The 12038-nt window shown below is 38.4% G+C and overlaps 1 long non-coding RNA gene across 1 annotated transcript; it reads left to right on the forward strand.

Moving 5' to 3' along the window:
• The first annotated feature begins 2064 nt into the window (after window positions 1-2064).
• On the forward strand, window positions 2065-10805 carry LOC103556420 (uncharacterized). The gene is made up of 3 exons (XR_546201.2): window positions 2065-2262; window positions 5805-5957; window positions 10696-10805. It is a non-coding gene; the product is annotated as an uncharacterized lncRNA (long non-coding RNA).
• The last annotated feature ends 1233 nt before the right edge of the window (window positions 10806-12038 follow it).

The raw sequence follows: 12038 nt of genomic DNA on the forward strand, positions 1-12038 counted from the left end.
TATTCAGTAAGCCTCTTTGTCCTCTTAGAATATGCTCCTTCTGAGAGCTCAGAATCAACACTTTTCTGATGCTACGTGCCTCCTCATGAGGAAACACTCACCGATTGTTACTGATGAGTTGAAAACACAGCCAACACTAAGGCTACATGATGTTGTTTTGCCCTGCTTATATTAAATTAAAACCTCTGTCTCATATTTTGGTTTCCTTTTTCTCCTGGGCAAAACATAATTTAAGAATCAAGCAAGAGTTTACCTTTTTTCTATTACTTCAGGGTAGCTAAAACGTCATTTTTCAAATATAAGAGAATTTTTTTCTGTATTGATTTTTACATATTAAATGCATCATTACTTTCAATGTTGCTAGAAAGCTTTTTTTATCTTTTATGTTTAACAAATCATTATATATTCAATGGAGCTCATTCAATTATCTATTTAACATGGCCTATTGAGCATCCATTTTACACAAGGTACAAAATTAATTTCTATATACATGATTACTCCAGTTTATGGAATGGGTTTCAAGTTTCTGCACGTGCTCTGGGCCCTTAGACCATCTGATATTAAAAGAGGATCCATCTGTTGGACATCCATCTACCAATCCTTTTGTTCAAAAGGGGAAAAATTCTACAACTGCATGAAAGAAAACAAGGATTGTGTTGGAAAAAACACACCAGTATATAGTATATATTATGCCACAAAAATTTTCTTAGGAAGCAATAAATATTAAGAACTGCTGCATATACGTGCACTTACACACACACATTAAGGTTCCCTCATGAGAGGAAAGGCTTTTCACTCAAACATAATGTGAGTGAGAAAGAAATACTTACATAAGTCTTATGAAATCAATTAAATTGATCAAATTGCACAGGTATCTTTGCATACATCTAAAGACATAAAAAATGAGAAATGATAAAATCCAAATCTCTTCTTTTGGGTATCTACTAATGTAATTTTTTTCAAAAGATATTGAAGTGATTTCTCAACCATCACGTAATTATTTCAACCAAGTATCGGCAATGGATACTAAAGCTATTGGGTGAAAGTTGACGAGGAACAGCATATTGTATTCTCTCAAAGTATCTCCCTACAGATTACAAATTAATTACAAAAATTGAAATGGTAACTCTAGAGTAGAGAAACCTGGCAGACACTGCCTTAGCCAAGTATTCATAGTTAATGTCACTAACAAACAGCTGAGCTTCTCGTGAGGCGCTAATGATAACACTGCTTCTGCCTAAAATGTGTAAAACGCACATACACTTGAGGAAACATCAGACAAATCCACACTGAGGGAAGCAACAAACTGGCCAGTCATCTTCAAAAAGCTTAATGTTATGAAAGGAAAGGAAAGGAAATGCTAAGGAATTATTTCAGATCAAAGGAGACTAAAAACCTGACAAGTAAATGCAATGCAAAGTCCTGGATTGGGACAAAAATCTCCATAAAGGACATTATTGGGATAATTGGTGAATATTGAAAATAACCTGTAGATTGTATAATATTGCATTAATGAAAAGCCTCCTGAATTTGATAATTGTGTGTGGTTATGTAAGAAAATGTCCTTGGTCTTAGAATACATGCTGAAGTATTTAGGGGTAGAGGGATGATGCTGCGACTGACTGTCAAATAGTTCAAAAGAAAAAATAGCACACACATGTATATATATACATTTACATATATGCATGTATATAAACATATATGCATAAAATAAAATAAAATGGGAAGAAGTTAATTCAAGAAAAACTTCCAAGCCAAAAATGGAAACAAAACAAAAGTGAAAGTTTTTGAAACAACAATGGTTGTATTTCTTGCAGTCTGTGGCTTGGGAATTAATGGAATATTTTAACCAAGTAATAAAGATTAGGGACAAAATTGTGAGGTTTGTTTTATTTACATTATTCTTACCCTCTAAAAGGTCCGTTTTTTGTTTTTTGTTTTTTTGCTTTAGTAACATAAACTATTTCTTAATTGTTTTAGGTAGCTTATGAAATTTTACACAGACTGGAACTTAATTATGGTTCCTTGAACTTTTTTCCCTCTCTTGCTCTACTCCCCATTTAGGCAGACTGTTTTGTTGGTATAAAACAAGGACCCCTTGGATTTCATGCAGCACCATCCCGATGCCTTTATGTAATCGTCATTCAGACTCTGCATGTTTGGCATTGCCTGTAAGGAGGCTGCCGGAACCATGGTAACCCCTTGCAACTCAGCAAACAATGAAAAGTAGACGGATCATTCTTTCCAGCGGCATGTTGTGAGGTAATCAGCTTTCATTACAGGCTTTCTTGTGGAGGCGATGGGGATTAGATGCTGTAAGCACAAGGGAGAATATATCTGTTCTCCCAAAAGGCCAAGTTCACAATCCATATGAATCATTTTTCCTTCTTTCCCACAGCCATTTTCAGTTTCTGTCTGAGCCTTTAAAATGGATAACCATTTCTTAGTATGGCTTCTCTTTTTGACATCTCTTTAAGGCATTCTCATCCCTCTATATAAATGGTCCTGAAGAAAATATTTCTTTCTTTCATATATTAATTCAGCATTGAGCAGCCAGAAGCTGAACGACTTTAAGGACATTTTCCTGGGGAAAGAGGATTGCTTCTCTCATGCTTTCCTTTGAAGCTTAGAGGAGAAGCTTAAACAAAAATGAAAAGAAAACATAAAGCTTTCTTTTGTGAATGTGGTTGTGATTACCTAACGTCTCATACAAAATCAAATACACTAATTTATATTTTCAAAAATTTTAAAGTTTTTACTGATTAAAACTGACAGGTTATAACGAAGGAATTTACTCAGCAGTACTGCAAACAGTGCTTTCATATCAGTGGCCTGGGATTTTCATAATTTCTTGGTGTGTCTTGCTGCTATGAAGTCATTTTCACTGAAAGAAATGTGCTGTTTAGCAACACGGGATTTTTGTCACTCCTGCTTTCCGATGCAGAGTTTTAAGGCTGACTTAATCAGCCCTACTGTGTTTCTCTGACTATCAAAGTTACTACAGGTGCGTTTCCCTTTGATTGTATTTCTCTTTGAAGCATCTTGAATTTATAATTAAATAGTGGTTTGCACTATTTCATTCGGAGGAGACGTTTGAAAATCTGGATTTGCTTGCAAATGAAGAAGCGCTATGGCATGGAGGAAATCACAAAAAGAATTCTTTTGCGATTTGTAATACGAAATTGGAGCATTGCCCAAGAAATAGTTTGATTTCTTTTTGCATGTCTAGCATTACTTTTGTTTGTCTGAATAAAGATGGAAGGACTTGACGAAGTTCCTGATGTTTATTCTATCTCTAGAAATATGTGATCATAACTTTAAAGCTTGAAGACAGTATAATTACATGCCCAAACAATGCTGACAAGATTTCCCAGGGGCAGTCCTTCTAAAATTTATCTGCCTAAGGAAACACCTATGATAAAAGCACCAAGCCAGTTCTTTTCCACTGCCCCATTCATAACCGCCTTTCTCCCACTTTATAAAGAAAGGCCTTCTTCTCACCCATCCAGGATCTTTCAATGGTTCATGGCTCTACCATGTAAAAACTCCCAAATATAAAATAAAGGGAGACTTAGAAATATTACAATGTTGGAAAAATGAATACCTCTAATGACTGGATAACAAATCCTTTTGCAAGTCAAATGGTTTCTAATTCTTTGCTTTCAGTATACTGATAGATTATTAAAAATAATTTTTGATGACAGAACATTGTGGGACTTTCATAATTAATTTGGAAGGAATTCAAAGAATGGATGACATTTCTATACCAAAATTACTTCCCTCCTCTTGCTATTTATGTAAATAATGTTTCTCAGTACTTACATCCACAGAAAAGGGTATAAAATAAATGTTAACATTTGTCGTATTCCAGCAATATAACATATGTACAATATACAAGTTAATTTGAAAGAAAAAAACCCAGCACCATCTATATTCTTAACAGATGCCATGGAAAACTAAATTATTGGCCCCAATTCTTTATTCTTTCCTCTTTTTGCCTTGAAACTTTGCAGTTCTTTTCGCAAAAGTAGTATATTCCCTGACCCTTGTCTCTGGTTTGATCTTGTGACTTGGTTTGGCCAATAGAATCGGTGATAGACATAGTGGTTCTGAGTATAGGACTCAACAGACCTTACATGTTTCTGCTTGTTCTCTTAGGTTCCTACTGTAGCCGTGGGAAAGCAATGGCCAGGCTAAGCAGCTTGTTCACAGTCGGGATGAGAGGCCTGTGGAGCAGAATTATCCCTGATAACCTGCCACAGCCACTATCAATGGAGAACAAAGTAAACTCCCAGCTAACCCACAGACACAGGAGCTAGAAAAAGGAATTATCGACTTAGTCTACTGAGTTTTGGGGTGCCAGCAGCAATTGCTAACAAAAATAAATATTTAGTAATTAACAATGTAGTTTTGTAATGTGGATCAATTGCTTAGTCTTAATAATGGAATAAGAATAAAATCCCTAAGATGTGTTTTAATACTTCGAGCATTATGGCCACAGGAAATTTAAAAAAATTAATTTATGTGACTATTTTAGTTGAAGAGGAGTATGATCGAATGATCAATATTTGAGTGAGATGTAAAAGTATTACATTTGAGTTAAAATGGAAAGGAAATGTGAATTCAAGAATAAAATGAATGAAGTAGCATTGTTCAAGAAGAGGCGGACCATGTATTTTTTAAATGTATAGTGATGCGTATCAAATCACTATGATGTTTTGTGTATTAGGGTTCAATCAGAACAATTGGAGGAATCTATCTACCTATATATATATATATATATATATATCTCAATTTATCTATCTTTGTAAAATAAGAGATTTGCTACAAGATTTGATCTACTGTAATTTGCGGAGCTGACAACAGGCTCCCTATAGTGGCTGCCTTTGCATCTGGCGCTGGAGCTTGAAGTCAGTGAGGCAGACAGTTGAAAACGGGAATGAATGTCAAGTTGGGAAGAGCAAGAACAAGCAGGATCCCTTGAGCAAGAGTTCAAGCAAGGATGGACTGGAATCTATGTCAGTTCTCACTGCCTCCAATTTTAATGATGAGAGTGTCCTGTAGGAGAAGCTGGCACCCTTCATCACAGGGCTAAACACACACTTGCCCCAGGACCTAGAGAGGCTGATGGGGCTGGTGGAACTGTTTCAAATAGGGCTGTTAATTCACACCAACAAGGTGTGCCTGCAGGGAAGCGATGACGCCTGTGCGCTACAAAATAGCTGCTGCTTCACTTCCATCTTCCAAATGTCCCACAAGCCTCTTTCCTGTGGGGCACCCTTACCAGAAACATACAAGAAAGAGAATTCTGGGAGAAATAGTTCAGCCTAGCCTAGTCGGTGCACTGTGGAGCCATAACACTTTGAATCCTTTTCAAATAGTTTTCAACAGATTTATTTTAAAATGTCAAATTTGGAATCCTCCAGAATTTATATTCCTTGCAATTATTTGAACTTAGGATGAGAAGTTTTTCATGTCAACTTAAAAATGCATGCGAGGGTACACAGTTTTAAAAATTCTTTTGGAAAGTATGTAAGTAAAAATATTTGAAGATTGCTAAGGTCGAGTTTGTTTCCAGAAGTTTTTAAGGAAGGAGAAACAAGTTGGAGTCTAATGGAATCCATTCCCTAAGGTGGGATGCTGGCTGTGGATGCAGGTGCAGGTGCTGGAGCTTTCTGACCAGCCAACAAAGCCAGCCCAAGGAAGCAGACCTCCTTGTCTGAGAGGTCGCTCTCCAGATACAAGCACGATGCTACTAACTCGTGACCACTTCTCCCTAATCCTTCTGCCTCTATCTTCTGCAGACCCCTAAAGCTGGACAGTTCCTGCATGTGAACTCAGACTCTGACGAAACAGAACTCCTAGCAGTTGCTTTGAATCCCTCTGGACTCCGCCTACAGAACTCCTAGCAGTTGCTTTGAATCCCTCTGGACTCCGCCTCATTCCTCAGCGCTTTGGTGAGGGTTTTCCCCAGGCAGACCAGTTTCCCAGAAAGCGCCCTCCTGTTGTGTCTGCCTCTGGAATAGGCAAATACTGCATGGATTCCTAATGACAAGCTATTGGGTCCCGAGGTACCAACAACTTTCAGATTCAGGACTGAGAAATGTCCTACCTTGCTCCTTCCTGAAGAGTATGGAAGAGGGGACGGCAGCTGAGAGATTAGAATTGGAACCAGGTTTTGCAGCACGACATTTTGAGGAGAGAAATGCAAATCTGAGTCACTGTGGGAAACTGGAGAGGGAAGTGACTAGAGAGCAGCTTGAGACACAGCCTTGGGGAGGAAGCCAGATCACAAAGCTGAGTCCAGCCCAGTCAACATGGAGCTGAGGGAGTATAACTGGCACAATCTCTTGAGGGAGTTTGGTAGTGAGTGTCCTCTAAAGCATAGCGAATCAGTGACCCAATGGTTAAAATCAATACTATAACCAATAATGTAACCATTCACTTAATATTAGAACTCTAAGGTATTTCCAATGCTTTCCCCTTACAATAATGCTGTGAGGGATATTATTATACATCAATCTGCAAGCAGATTTTTAAATTTTGTTCCTAGCATTAATTTCCAGAAAAGGAATTACTGGGTCAAATAATGTGAGAAATTTTAAGGCTGTTGATACCAATTTTCTCCCTATGAGGTCATATATTCCAATTTATACTCTTATTAGGAAAGCAGAGAGTACACATTTTACAAAACAATGATTATTTTCTTTTTTAAAGACTTTCAACCATGTGAGCAGTGTTGTCTTATTATGCATTTCTTTGAATGAATCACTTTTGATATTGAGTAGTAACTTCGAACAAACAAATTAAGAGGCAGTTCCACTGCTGGATTGAACTAGAGTGTGTTTTGCAAAGTGTCTCTTCATCTTAATTTCATACAGAAACTGGAAAACTGGCTGCACCTGGTGACTATATTAGATCATGTGAAAGAAGGGTTTTAGATTTAGAGTCCTGAGCCACCCTTTTCCCCTACCCTCCAGGCCTCAAATGAACAGAAGATGTCTTAACTCACTTGTTACATATTCAGTCCAACTGCAGTGCTGCAGGCACAAATCTCTGGAAGAGAGTTGATCATTGTCTAGATTCAAGTTCTGCTTCTCAGGAGTAACATCATTTTATGATTGCTGTGTTTTTATGAGGAGGTGGGTTTCAACAATAACCACAGGCTTTTAAAATAATTTAACTTAGTCAATTAAAATATAATCAACTTTGAAATTATTATTATACTTTCATAGCAGTTAAAATTCTAGTCCATCTTGCTTGAAGTTGTACTCTGGTATGTTCTTAATTTGTTTGCCCATGAGATCCTCTTCATTAACCCTCTAGACCTGAACATATATCCTGCCTTCGTTAGTTGTGTGATGGCCTCCAAATGAAAACGTGACACATAGAAGTTTTCTTATCTTGAAAAAGGCTAGTGTATGAAATATCCCTATCCCAAATTGGAGGATAATTTTGATTCTTCAAGGCCAACTCATAGAAAGGCTCTTGACTCAGATCAGCACCAGGCTTGGTTCCACCTTTGGTGGTGATGGATGCTTCAGGATGTTGGGAGCTGACGCTGTTCTACATTTGAATCACACAGCGTTATAGACTGAATGCTTGTGTCCCCTCAAAACTGATGTGTTGACATCCTAACCCCCTAATGTGATAGTATTAGGAGGTGGGACCTTTGGGAGGTAATTAGGTCATGAAGGTGGAGCCCTCATGAATGGGATTAGTGCCCTTATAAGAAGAGACAGGAGAGTTTGCTCCCTCTGTTCTCTACTATGTGAGGATACAACGAGAAGAAGCCCATCTGAAAACGAGGAAGAGTGCTCGCACCAGATGCTGGATCTGCCAGCACCTTGATCTTGGATCCAGCCTTCAGAACTGTGAGAAATAAATTTCTGCCGTCTAAGCCACCCAGTCCGTGGTATTTTTGTTATAACAGCCCAAACGGACTAAGACGTGGAGCGAACTCCTTTTGCTCTAATCCCCTCCTTATCAAGCAACCTTCTGATGTTTTGACTTCCCAGGTAGCTAGAATTGCATGCTCGCTAAGCTGATACAACAATTTGATCTGCCTAACGCTCATGTTTATTTTTGCACGTTAATAAACTGACGTTTATTTTTCATTTAAAAAATTACATCTCAAAACTCTTTGAAAAGAGCTGATAAAAAGATCTTAAACAAGTTTTGACATGAAGGCTGTGTAGCAGAGAGGTTAAAGCTAAGCTTCTGGATCTGGACTGCTGGGGTTCAAATCTCATCTCTACTACTGATTGGCTGTATGTCCTTCTCAAGTTTCTGGGCCTCAGTGCCCTTATCTATAAAATATGATTAATAATAAAATTTATATCACAAAATTGTATGTATTAAAGGAATTCATACTTACTAAATACTTAGAACAACGTTTGGCAAAAAGTAAGCACTACATAAGTGGAAGTTAGTATTATTAAACAAATGTGGCAAATTATGCATACATGTGAACTAATCTCTTAGTTTTCTTTTTCATTCCATGTCTAATTCTAAAATCTTATATATCTCACGTTCAATTTTGTCCACATTCAATGTTTGTTTGTAGATTAGATGTTTTGATTATTCTGCTTAGCTCAATTAGAAGGAAATTGATGTTTGCGTGTTATCAACCTAGAAGTAATCAGGTTTCCATATACAGATCTCTTTGAAAGAGTCTGTCATCAAAGGAGGTGACTAGGTGTTGCTGAAGTCTTTTCAGAAGAGGAAGGTGATGACAAAGAGGCAAATACAGCCAAGCAAGATGTGAACTGCCAGGGAGGGTTGGATGCATGAAAGTACACACAGGTGGGGACAGGCAGACAAATGTGCAGATAATATGGGTAGATAAGTAGATGCACTATCCTGTAAGCAAAAGTGGTTCAGCTCTCACGACCAGATTAAGTGAGAGCTGGTCCGTTTCTTCCAGTACAATCCATTTCTGAGATCACCGATGATGTGATTATAAATAATTTATAGAGTAACTATACAATCTCTGCCCAGGAAGAACAGACTTATTATCCTTAAACTATATTTTAGATATCATTTGATGATCTGTGGTCAGTGTTATCGTTTTAAAGTGTTTCCAACAAAAAGCATTTGCACTTTCAAGAAATGACTCTCTTCCTCATGCTTACATTAGAAAATAAATGACATGCAAAGTACATGCAATTCACAAAATTTCTGCTGGTGAATAATTAACTGAGTTCAGCGGAATCCCAAGATGTAACAGCCTCAGTTCTGTGTTACCACAGGGCACCGCATTTCCCTTCTCATTCTTTTTCTCCCCTTTCTTATTTATTTGTTTCTTCTCTATCTTGGCACTTTCCTCTCACTCCTGATGTCGAACATGCAGCTTTTTCCAAGTGTGAATTTCGGATGGTACTCCGTCAGTCATTCTCCCTCTACAGTCTGCACAATACCCAAACAGAGTGGGCATTAATGTCAGAAGCCTCTCCCTTCAGCAGCCCCAGAGTCTCCTTTTCTTTCATGTTTTAGGGATGCTTTATCGGCCTTTGAACGCTGCCTCCTTGGTTTCCTTTGTGGAGACAGCTTGTGCTCAGATGCGATGTAGTTGGAAGCTGATTGTGCTCCATGTGTGAAGAGAGCATGAGCAGTTCGCAGGCAGCCAGTCAGTGCGCCCCCAGCCTGTTACATCAGCATCGCATGATGGGCCACCAGGCAGCGGCAAACAGGCTCTCCTTGTTGCCTTTTAAAAAAATCTTTCAAGGAAAAGGGAAGAAAGCCTGGGAAAAGAGCGAGAGATGCCTGCTTGTCCTTGAAAATTGTTGAATGCTATTCAGTATTACAACAACAAAATATTTTTTAAAATTGAGGTCCTAAAACAGGAGGGAGGAAGCAAAGGGAGATAGAAGAGTAAGGAAAAATAATTTAGAGTTTAGTGAGACTTGGGTCCAATATATCACCTTTGCCTGTTTTGGTACTTTATTGACACCCACCTCCACAACTATCTCCTTGTTTTTCTAGTGGTTATATTAATTTTTATCTAGAAATGTGTATGTGCATTAACAGAGCAAAGACAAAGAAAATGACACTTTGTTTTGGTTTTGATAAAATCAAGTAAAGCATTTTTTTCTGTTTTCTTAATGTTCTGGATAGTCGCCGTGCAGACCTTTTATTACATGCTTTTTTATTACAGACAGCAAATTGTCTGCTTCAAGGAAAAGGTGAGCTAGTCCCCACTCCCTCATCTGTGTCATTCCTCGTCAGTGTCACACACTGGTCAGGGGAGGCGGATTTGAAAGTCGTGCAACACACTGTTGTGCCAAAGCTGTCAACTGAGGACTCTAACGTTGACGTTCCTCTTTCCCCAATACGTGGAGCAATAGCGTGCCCTCCGTCCTGTGGAAGCAATTGTAGTCCGTATTGGTGAGTCGTTTCCACAGATGGCTCTGTGGCAATCAACAGTGTCTCAACTCTGAGTTTAACCATTGGATCAAGAAAATTTTTTAAAACGTAGGGAGTTTTGTTCTGAGGTCCACTAACATCCCCATAACACGTGGACCAAAACACTTGGTCAAAAACACTTCCTGTCGCTTACCTGCAATAGGAGTGCAGACGGCTGTCTTTGATCACGTGGGGCAGCGATGGTATCCCTGCTGGGAGTACTTTCTTCATAAACTAAAGGAAGGAAGCATCTGTGTTCAAAATAATGAAGTATGCTTTCTTCTCTTCTAGGAAGAGAGATTACTGTTTCTGAGAAAACTTGGTCCAGCTATGAAGCAGAGTCACCAAATCCGGCCTCAAATCTTTCTATCACTTTTTAATAAAGCTCACTTATAATATGACTTCATGGCTGTCTCCTTTTCTCTGACAAAGGAAACTCCTAACTTTAACAGCTGAAATGTTAATGAGAACATCTTTATGTATTATTTAATAAATTTTTAAAATTGGATTTCATAAGTCAAGTAAGTTTTGCACATTTTCATTGCAAAAATATTAGACAGCGAAGAGAACACAAAGGAGAAAACCATTCCATCCTTCTGCTACTTAAAGGAAACCTCTCTTGACATTTGTTGCTTTGATTGGCTGACAGATTGTTTGTGAGGGGCACCTGGGAAGGCATCCAACCATCCAAGCTGATCCTGGCACTTTTCCTTTATAGTGCTTGTCACAGCTGAAATGATCTTGTCCTTGTGTAATTTTTATCTTTTGGCTATCTCTCCCTCACTAGTATACACAAGCTCCATGAGGACAGGTGTTTTTTCTGTTTTGTTCATTGTTGTCTCCCCAGGACCAAGAATGAGGCCTGACATTGGAAAGAAGTCACTAAATATTTGCTAAACAATGCTTTAATACATGAGCGTGAATATTGTCTTATTCCTTTGAATGGCCCTTGCCTAGTTGAACTTATCCTGTCTAAGCAATTTTACATCCAGATATTTAAATTAGCATTATAAACATAATCTTCCCCTAAGCTTTTATGATTAATTCTTCATATAATGCTGCCAAACCAGGTGCTAGGGTTTGAACAGCATGGTTTGAGTAGTTAGGACAGAATTCCTTTGGGTTTGTTGTTAGACAGTTGTTCTGTTACTGCGTTCCTCGTGTCACTTTTTTCAAGCTGCCTTACCTCAGTCTCCATTGCAAAGAATGGCATGGATGGAGGGCCATGCCTTCCTTCACCAGTTCCATATGGCCTCACTGACCTTTTGAACCTGCCCAACTCCTGCACGGGGCCTTTGCACAAGCTGTTTCCTTGCCTGGGAGACTCTTCTGTGCTCTTCAGAGGATAGCACCTTCAACTCTGCGCTTGGTTGACAACTACCCAAAGCAGGTTTTCTTGACATGCTACAGAAGTCTACATACACTGATCATTGTCTGATCTTTTAATTATTTAATTATTTGTGCATATATGTCTATTGCTTCTGTTCTCCCACCTCCTACTGGAATGTTTTCACGAGAGGATGAAATTTGGTTTCTTTTCACTATGGTATCCTGTAGGGAGAATAAATAAATTAGACAATGGTTTATCCAAGAAATATTAGATTTAGATGCTCTACCATACTACGTGCCAAATA

This window comes from Equus przewalskii, chromosome 9 (genome assembly GCF_037783145.1).
Source record: "Equus przewalskii isolate Varuska chromosome 9, EquPr2, whole genome shotgun sequence".
Taxonomy (NCBI): Eukaryota; Metazoa; Chordata; class Mammalia; order Perissodactyla; family Equidae; genus Equus; species Equus przewalskii.